We start from the raw sequence: 11149 nt of genomic DNA, 5'->3' as shown, positions 1-11149 counted from the left end.
CATGTCATCTATGTTGTCGGAGATCAAATATCTCAACGGAAAATCGCACAAAGGTGATGAGGTGGACGGAGAAGACGACATGAACGACAAGTTGTTTGAGACCCTTGTGTTTGGCTTAGCGCGAGCTTCGGCTCAACAGCTCCAGCGCCAGCTACATGCTCAAGCTAAAGATCTGTAGATCAAGTAGGCTTGGCAATTCCTGACACGACCCAATAACCCGACACGAAATTAACAGGTGTTCGGGTCGACATGATAACGAATCGGGTTGTTATCGGGTAACCCGATAAGCACCTGTTAAGATAACGGGTTGATTCGGGTATACACGTGGGTAACACGATACACGATAAGCAGAATATTATTTTTATAATTTTATAACCCTAAAAAAATACTGTAATAATTATATACATTAATTTAACAATTTTATACCCCTAAAAAATATAATAAATAAATAAATATATATATATATATATATTAAATTAACTATAAAGTCTATAATAATTATATATACTATAATAATTATAGCCCCAACATATTAACTATCTATAATAATTATATAATTATGTCACATCCCGATCCGGGACGGACCATTTCCCGGGCCTGCTTCACCACCGTAGCACGATATTATCCGTTTTGGGCCCCGACCACGCCCTCACGGTTTTGTTTCTGGGAACTCACACGAGAACTTCCCGATGGGTCACCCATCATGAGAGTGCTCTCGCGCACTACTTGCTTAACTTCGGAGTTCCCATGGAACCCGAAGCCAGTGAGCTCCCAAAAGGCCTCGTGCTAGGTAGGGATGAGAATATACATTTAAGGATCACTTCCCTGGGCGATGTGGGATGTCACAATCCACCCCCCTTAGGGGCTCGACGTCCTCGTCGGCACATCCGTGGCCAGGGTTAGGCTCTGATACCAAATGTCACATCCCGGCCCGGGACGGACCACTTCCCGGGCCCGCTCCACCACCGTAGCACGATATTGTCCGTTTTGGGCCCCGACCACTGTAACATCCCACATCGCCCAGGGAAGTGATCCTTAAATGTATATTCTCATCCCTACCTAGCACGAGGCCTTTTGGGAGCTCACTGGCTTCAGGTTCCGTGGGAACTTCGAAGTTAAGCGAGTAGCGCGCGAGAGCAATCCCATGATGGATGACCCACTAGGAAGTCCTGAGTTCCCAAAAACAAAACCGTGAGGGAATGGTAAGCCCAAAGCGGACAATATCATGCCACAGTGGTGGAGCGGGCCCGGGAAGTGATTCGCCCTGGGCCGGGATGTGATAAATTGGTATCAGAGCCTAACCCTGGCCGTGGTGTGCCGACGAGGACGTCGGGCCCCTAAGGGGGGTGGATTGTGACATCCCACATCACCCAGGGAAGTGATCCTTATATGTATATTCCCATCCCTACCTAGCAGAGGCCTTTTGGGAGCTCACTGGCTTCGGGTTCCGTAGGAACTCCGAAGTTAAGCGAGAAGGGGGCTAGAGCAATCCCATGATGGGTGACCCACTGGGAAGTTGCTCGTGAGTTCCCAAAAACAAAACCATGAGGGAATGGTAAGCCTAAAGCGGACAATATCGTGCTACGGTGGTGGAGCGGGCCCGGGAAGTGATCCGCCCTGGGCCGGGATGTGACAGCTTAACCTCACAATGAACTAGCAATAATGTGATTCAATAAGTTATTTATTAAATATTATTTTCTCTATTTTGTAAAACACGTTTAAAACATCTTAAAGAGGCGTGTAATGCCGGTTATAAAAAAGATTTTTCGCACACGGATAATAATGTGATTAATTTAATTGTCAAATGATTTGTTTTTAATAAACAATATTATATACACTAAGGAGGAGGGGGTGGGCTTAGCCTCACAATAGACTAACAATAATATGATTCAATCAATTGTTTATTAAATATTATTTTCTCTATTCTTAATGTAAATTGTATAGAGACCAATTTTATCATGTGAATTTAGCTGCTTTAATTGGTTTATGAGAGATTTCTTCTAGCATGATCTAAAATTATTCATTTACTTCAAATATTTGACTTTCCTTTTGTCAATTTACGCATATAAATACATTTAAAACATATAAATCACGAATAGCACGCCTTGATTTAAAAAATACCTTCTGCACGCGCGTGAGCGCGCGCAAGAAGGCTAGTTATAAATGAAGAGAATGGAAAAGGTGAATAGTGCTTTGGTGTCATCATGCTTCAACAAAAAGAATTGGACAAAAATGCCCCTAAAACAAAAAACTTCAAATGCATTCCAAACTAATGCATCAAATAAGGCATGGGTATTTTCGTCATTTGATAGTGTTTTTTTAATAATTAAATTTTTGGTATAGTTTTTGTCTTTTTTTTTTATTTTTTTATATATAATAATTAGTACCTTACAATAGGCTATTTTTAAACATATTCAAAACATCTTCAGAGAAGTGTAATGCCGATTATAAAAAAGATATTTCGCACACGAATAATAATGTAACTAAATTAGTTGTCAAATGATTGTTTTTTTTTCTTTTAACAAACAATATTATCTACACTAAGGAGGAGGGGGTGGGCTTAGTTTCACAATTAACTAGTAATAATGTGATTCAATAAATTGTTTATTAAATATTATTTTCTCTATTTTTAATGTAAATTCTATAGAGATTGATTCTTAAAACATGTAAATCGTGCGTAGCATGCCTTAATTCAAAAATTGCATTTTGCATGAGCGTGAGCGCGTGCATGAAGGCTAATTATATATAAAGAGAGAAGAAAAAGTGAATAGTGTTTTGGTGTCACCACGCTTCAACAAAAAGAATTGGACAAAAATGCCCCCAAAATAAAAAACTTTAGAGGCATCCCAAAATAATGCATCAAATAAGGTAGGGGCATTTTCATCATTTTTGACACACCCCGTCCCGAAGGAGGGCATGCTGGCCGTCACGTGAGAATGACGTAACCATTTACACAGTACGGAAGCTTTAAAGATACAATTTCTAAGATAAAACACCCAAAGGTGAGTCCTAATTTTTGGTCCATTCTGTCAGAACACCGTTGAACTTCCTCGTAGTCGCCACACCTTTACATTTCCTTAAACCTGGAGGGGCGCAAAACAAAGTTGAGTGGGTCAGCAAAACAATTCTTTTCCAAATCCAAACACTTCTCAAAACTTTGTAACCCCTCGCCGTAAAACAAGTATAATTTCTCAGAAAATAAACATATATACGTATGTACAAATATGCCAAACATGCTCCAAATATGCCATTCATGCTTGAGAATATGTCATTCATGCTTGAGAATATGTCATTCATGCTTGAGAATATGCCATTCATGCTTGAGAATATGCCATTCAGAATCTCATACTCAAATATAAATGCTCAAGCGTAATTCACATCAATAACATATAATCTGGCAGCCGGGAGTCACCTAACGTGACCTGTACGGCTGCACCTAGAGCTCCACTCTCAACTCAATATCTGAATCTGCACACGAGTCGGAACCACCTATTGTGGTCTGTACGACAGGCTGGGTGTAATATATATATGCTCTAGTGCTACGATCACGTGAAGCTGGGCGATAAATCGCGGGTCACCTACAAGTCGGAACCACCTAATGTGGTCTGTACGACAGGCTTGCACCTAACTTGGATCCAAGGCGAGCATGCGGTGCTGGTGAACATACACGTGAAGGCTGGGCCCTGGCCTCGGGCGGGAGCACTAACACCGGGGGTGCAGATTATGAGCTCTCTAATCCTCTCAAACTACTACTGCATACAAACATGAATACCACTTACCTGGCACTTACCTGTGCGCCCACAGCACCAAATACACATATATAAATGTATGCCACTACTAATGCATGTGATGATAGTATTTCAATCGTAGCTTACCTGGGCCTCCTCAGCACCATGCAACAATATGCATAATTATGGTAATGCACATATTAAAATATGATGCATATATGACAGGATATTCAATTCGTATTTCTTTTAAAATACGTCAAGCATACGCATATATATATATATATACTGAAAAATAACTGCCCACTCACTGATCACATCGACGTCTCGTAGGTCCCTGAACCTCCCCTAGCTTGGTTACATTCTTCCTCTGTATAATTTTCACCTATACAAAAAGTAACCAAATTGACGTTATTTAACGCACATACACCAAACATTCGTCCATAACTTTCTCATACGTTGCTCAATTTGGGTGTATGAATATACCACGGTGATCTACACGACGTCACGAACGCGTGACAATTTTCAGAACTCAATTTGGAGCTCTCACGCGCCCCCACGCGCCTTGTTCACGCGCTGCCCACGCGCGCGTCTTCTTCCTCGCGTCGCCGGACTGGTTCCGCCGGCGGTGGTGTTTTGCCGGAATTTCTGGGTAAATTTCAAAGTGTCATAACTTCTTCATTTCTTAACCATTTTCGACGTACTATATATCAAAATGAAGGTATTGACGAGACGAACAGATCCATACCTGCCTTGACCCCTAACTCGTCGTGGTTTCGCCGGAAAACCCCTCGAAAGCTCCGGCCAACTTTGACCACGATGATCCCGACGTCCAAACTTCTCCAACGAAGTACTCCGAGGCTCCTTGGGACCTCACTAAGACATCTATAAGCTTCAAAATCCCAAAAACAAGCTAGATTAAATTCGCATGAATAGTGTTCAAAACGGATTACCTCGAATCGACGCGAAAACGAAGGATTTCTCACCTGAAAATGGTATGGTTGTACTCGTACGAGCTTCACGAGTCCAAAAATACCCTTGGTTCCTTCGATCCATCAAGGTTTGGGTGATTTGTGTGTCGTCCGTACGTTTTTGAAGAAAGAAGAAGGAAGAACGGAGCTTGGGAGAGAGAGAGAGAAATGACAGAAAAGAGACAGAGGGAGAGGAAAACACGGGAGAGAAAGAGAGTGTGTGAGTGTGTGTGTGGTCCTACAACACTACACAACACAACACTACACGTAAATGTAACGAACTAGGGGTAAAAAGGTAAATTCACACATACGTTTTTATAATCTCGGGACGGGATGTCACAACCTACCTTCCTTAATAGAATTTCGTCCCGAAATTCAAAACAACCACATATAACCCCTAGTGATCGAAGAACAATCTAGGATACAAATCCTTCATTCGATCTTCTGTCTCCCATGTAGCTTCCTCGACTGAAAGATTCCTCCACAAAACGGATTACCTCGAATCGACGCGAAAACGAAGGATTTCTCACCTGAAAATGGTATGGTTGTACTCGTACGAGCTTCACGAGTCCAAAAATACCCTTGGTTCCTTCGATCCATCAAGGTTTGGGTGATTTGTGTGTCGTCCGTACGTTTTTGAAGAAAGAAGAAGGAAGAACGGAGCTTGGGAGAGAGAGAGAGAAATGACAGAAAAGAGACAGAGGGAGAGGAAAACACAGAAGAGAAAGAGAGTGTGTGAGTGTGTGTGTGGTCCTACAACACTACACAACACAACACTACACGTAAATGTAACGAACTAGGGGTAAAAAGGTAAATTCACACATACGTTTTTATAATCTCGGGACGGGATGTCACAACCTACCCTACTTAATAGAATTTCGTCCCGAAATTCAAAACAACCACATATAACCCCTAGTGATCGAAGAACAATCTAGGATACAAATCCTTCATTCGATCTTCTGTCTCCCATGTAGCTTCCTCGACTGAAAGATTCCTCCACAAAACTTTAACTAAGTTCACCGTTTTGTTCCTCAGAACCTTGTCCTTCCAATCGATGATCGTCACCGGTTCCTCAACCAGTCTAATCCGGATTAATTCTCAATAGTTGCACCAGAACTCCATGTGACGAATCTGCCACCTAGTGACAACGCATCGAAATATAATACATTATGCACCTTAGCCAATTCTGAAGACATCACCACTTGTATGCAACTTCATCGATTCCTTTAGTGGTCAAAAACGGTCTGATGTGTTTAAGACTTATTTTGTCTCCTTTCCAAATCTCACTATTTCTTTTCGTGATGAAATTTCTAAAAATGTTGAATCATGAAACACATCATGCTCTTACAAACTCTGGAAGTAAATCAAGCAACTTCACCTACTCTTCGATGATCACATAAAGTCCGAGGTACTTAGGACTTATTTTGCTTTCCTTTCCAAGCCGTATCATACTTTTCTAAAGTGAAAACTTCAAAATTATAAGATCATCTACGTTAAACACTCGATTAGTGACATGTTCAACTATTAATCTCTTTTGCCATTCCTGGCTACTCTCAGGTTAAACTTAATCACCTGAATACTTTGAGAAGACTCATCCATAGTTTCAGGGCCTACCAAAACTCTTTCGTGATCGAATCTTCTCTATCCAGAAGTATTTCTTCCACAATTCAACAAAAATCGACACATTTCATGGTCCTTATGGCGTTACTTTGGAAACTGTGCAACCAACATACTTAAGAAACTCAGCAGTTCCGTAACCCAAATCTCTTCTCCATAAAACATATAATATTGTTGCACTGTGGTTGTTACTCAACACTGGAGTAAATGTACTAACTTGGTACATTGATCAACTATCACTTCAAGTTCAATCATAACCATCCTATTCTCGAACTCAACAATCTTTCTTTTTCCCTTCTTTCTTTGCCTTGGTTAATTCTTAATTTTCTTCGTTAACCATTTGAGTCTTGAGTACGACCTTACTAAAAAGACTTAACTTGAAAATTAGCAATTACAACTTCTTCTCAAACTTCCATTCTCAACTTTACTTCAGTTGATTTCCAATCCACAAGAAGACAATCTTGGCAAGCGTGCCAGACATCAACTCTTACCACCGTCTTTTCACCAAGTGCATCAGCTAGAACAATTTTACGATCACCCTGGTCGTACAATCATGTTCATTAAACAATTCAATCCACCTTCACTGCCTTATATCAAAATCCTTCCAAGTAATGGATATTGGAGACTTTTTGGATTTGTAAAAATCTTGCATTCTTACCAAATATAATGTCTTCATAACTTCACAGCAAGAATGGTAATCATGACTTCCAAATCACCAGTAGGGTAATTCATTTCATGAGGTTCCTTTTGTCGTGAAACGTATGTAATCACCCTAACATTTGCATCAACATGCATCCCATACCATTCAAGAAACATCACTAAAATTTATGATTACCACTATTCTCTGGGAATACTAAAATACGTGCATGAGTGAGGAAATACTTCAGTTGTTGAAACCTTTACTCATAATTATCATCCCACTCAAAACTTAACCTCTTTTCTCAACAATCTCGTTAATGACAAAGCAATGACAAAAAATCTTTCACGAACCGTCCATGATAGCTTGCTAAGCTAGGATAACTCCGAATCCCAATCACGATTCGTGATTGTTCTAAATTCTCAATTTCTGCTACCTTTTAAGAATTCATTTGAATACCTGAAACAGATATAATATATCTCAAAAATGCTACTTGATTCATCCAACATTGACATTTGCTAAACTTAGCATATAATTGACGTTCCCTCGATCCTTGCAATACCAATTTAAGATGTTTAGCATACTTTGCTCTAGTCTTATCAATCTTTTCAATAGCAACAACAACAAATCGGTCTAGATATCATTGGAATACTTTATTCATCAAATTCATAAAGTAGTAGATGCATTCGTCACTCCGAATGGCATCACCAAAACTTGAAATGACCTTAACGAGTCCTGAAAGTTATCATAAGGGCATCCTCACCGATAATCTTCAACTAATAATATCCAGACCTCAAGTCAAACTTAGAAAATATACAACCACCTAGAAGCTGATCAAACAACCATCAATGTGAGGTTACGAATAACGGTTTCCAATTGTTACTCGATTCAACTGTTTATAATCAAAGCACAGCCTTAACGTCCATTTTCTTTCTCACCAACAAATTGGGGTTCCCCCAACGTAATGTACTAGGTTGAATAAAAACCTTTATCAACCAATTTCCAATTCTCTTAGTTCAAAAGGCAACATTCTATAATATATGGTTTGTACCTGGAGACAAATCCATAGTGAACTCTACATCTTTAACTGGCGGCTATCCAGGTAAATTCTCAGGGAAAACGTCAGGTAATTGTTTGACTACTCCCACTTCTTCCACGCTACTAGAAGTGACATCACTTAGCACCACATGATATAAATATCCTTGGCAGCCTTTTGATAATAATCTCTTTGCTCTCACAGCATAATTAACGGTCTGCCTCTCTTCACTTTGCATACTTACAAAAGTAATCTCTAGTCATCCAAACCGATGGAAAATAATTGGTTTCCCGGAAATAAAGTATATACTCATATACGTAATATATCTTGCACACATTCAGTACCACTTCGCGTGGTCTGCAACTCATCACTGTATATAACATAATGTGCTCTAGAATAACATCGAAATCTACAATCTAATAGAACAAAAGTAGCTAGCAACAATACATACTCTACTAATACTGAGCACTCTGAATAAGTACGATACTAACATAGGATAACCTACCGGTTTACTCGCTTAACGAATCCACGAATAAGTTATTAATATTACGGTCTGCAGCCCGCAATACTGATAAATCATCGTTGTCTCGATAAGTAAGCAACAACTCTCGATGGTGTAATATTACTATTTTGCCACTCATTAGGAAATACATACACACGTCTCAACCGCGTTTAAATACTACTTTCTAGGCAATAACAATAATAACGTAAAATTTCTACATTAACAACAAATAGACTTTAGCTAAGTCATTAAGAATAATTATCGTACCCCTAATCAAATCCGAATAATTCTGAGTATCTTGCAGTGATGTGTGGTTAACACATCCTTGGGCTTGTTGTTGTCTCCCACAACCTCTATTAGTGTAAATACTTCTTTCATGTACACCACGGCCTAACTGACCATAATTAATAGATCCAGGAACTTGCTGGATCGGCGCCAGTTATGGCAAAGAAGACTGCTAAGGCCTCTGTTGGCTTTGGACAAAATTTGCAGTTCTATGTCCCATCTATCCACTTGTAAAACGTCCAATGCTTTCTTGCCTACATTCTTAAAGGTGTCCATTATTGTACCTACAGCCCAAAGGTACATTTCTCTTACTCGAGTCACCTTGACTCTTAATCTGGAATTTCCAGTAAATCTATCACTTTGACTTTGACCAGTGGCATTAAAACCTCAGTTGGAAGAATTAGCTCTAGCTTCACTTCTCTTGAAGCTCTGAATCTTTCTATATTCTTGATATGACGAATCATTAACTTTATCGTCCTCTTTTGATTCCCATTCTTTTATCATTCTTCTTTACTCTCGCTGAACATGTTCTCAGCGTCCTCAAGGCTCAACAACATCTTGTATACTCCTGGTAAGAATTACAATGGATAGTGGTCACCCAAAGTACCACTGCCTTATGCCACCCAGCCTAAAACAATATAACACTTCAATCAAAATAGCAGCAATATTCGAATGGGACGAGGCAAGTCTGAGAACTTTCTATAATACTCATTGATCGTCAGCTTTCCTTGTCTCACATTTGCAAACTCTTGCTTTCTACCATCGTAAGATGCCAAAGGAAATAATTCTTTTCTTTAAACAAGTCCTTAAACAATTCTCAATCGGCTGTTTCCTTCGGTGACAACGAATTATACTCCTGTTTCCACCAGGATACAAGTTCATAACTCAAACCAGGTAGTCGTCTCAACCCTTCTGTCAAAAGGAAGATTCCTTTGACTTGCATAATCCAAAACATCTTTTCCAATTGGTTAATCCATCACTTTGCTCCCTCAGGTTCATCATTTCATAAGGTGATTCAAATTCAACTCATAACCCCTTTTAAAATGTCCCCTTAGATGATATACTGAATCACCCAAAATAATAGTTTCCCCTAACAGCTAAAATCAGGGAGACTAAGTTCCTTTAACTACGTGGTTTGCTACGAGTCGGTGTAGTTCTGACAGAATTCACTAGAACTTCTCAAGATGTCCAAGATTGAAACTAGGCTCTGATACCAACTTGACACACCCCGTCCCGAAGGAGGGCATGCTGGCCGTCACGTGAGAGTGACGTAACCATTTACACAGTACGGAAGCTTTAAAGATACAATTTCTAAGATAAAACACCCAAAGGTGAGTCCTAATTTTTGGTCCATTCTGTCAGAACACCGTTGAACTTCCTCGTAGTCGCCACACCTTTACATTTCCTTAAACCTGGAGGGGCGCAAAACAAAGTTGAGTGGGTCAGCAAAACAATTCTTTTCCAAATCCAAACACTTCTCAAAACTTTGTAACCCCTCGCCGTAAAACAAGTATAATTTCTCAGAAAATAAACATATATACGTATGTACAAATATGCCAAACATGCTCCAAATATGCCATTCATGCTTGAGAATATGCCATTCATGCTTGAGAATATGTCATTCATGCTTGAGAATATGTCATTCATGCTTGAGAATATGCCATTCATGCTTGAGAATATGCCATTCAGAATCTCATACTCAAATATAAATGCTCAAGCGTAATTCACATCAATAACATATAATCTGGCAGCCGGGAGTCACCTAACGTGACCTGTACGGCTGCACCTAGAGCTCCACTCTCAACTCAATATCTGAATCTGCACACGAGTCGGAACCACCTATTGTGGTCTGTACGACAGGCTGGGTGTAATATATATATGCTCTAGTGCTACGATCACGTGAAGCTGGGCGATAAATCGCGGGTCACCTACAAGTCGGAACCACCTAATGTGGTCTGTACGACAGGCTTGCACCTAACTTGGATCCAAGGCGAGCATGCGGTGCTGGTGAACATACACGTGAAGGCTGGGCCCTGGCCTCGGGCGGGAGCACTAACACCGGGGGTGCAGATTATGAGCTCTCTAATCCTCTCAAACTACTACTGCATACAAACATGAATACCACTTACCTGGCACTTACCTGTGCGCCCACAGCACCAAATACACATATATAAATGTATGCCACTACTAATGCATGTGATGATAGTATTTCAATCGTAGCTTACCTGGGCCTCCTCAGCACCATGCAACAATATGCATAATTATGGTAATGCACATATTAAAATATGATGCATATATGACAGGATATTCAATTCGTATTTCTTTTAAAATACGTCAAGCATACGCATATATATATATATACTGAAAAATAACTGC

General features: G+C 39.9%; 1 long non-coding RNA gene across 1 annotated transcript; it reads right to left on the bottom strand.

Moving 5' to 3' along the window:
- Positions 1–4028: 4028 nt before the first annotated feature.
- Positions 4029–4880, bottom strand: LOC148696911 (uncharacterized). Its single transcript, XR_015962115.1, has 4 exons — positions 4712–4880; positions 4474–4617; positions 4212–4373; positions 4029–4110 (listed from the first exon to the last, which is right to left on the bottom strand). It is a non-coding gene; the product is annotated as an uncharacterized LOC148696911 (long non-coding RNA).
- Between the last annotated feature and the right edge of the window lie 6269 nt (positions 4881–11149).

Source organism: Pyrus communis, chromosome 5 (assembly GCF_041283825.1).
Source record: "Pyrus communis isolate YQ-2024b chromosome 5, ASM4128382v1, whole genome shotgun sequence".
Taxonomy (NCBI): Eukaryota; Viridiplantae; Streptophyta; class Magnoliopsida; order Rosales; family Rosaceae; genus Pyrus; species Pyrus communis.
Note: the sequence above shows the minus strand (reverse complement) of the source record. Positions and strands in the feature narration are given on the sequence as shown.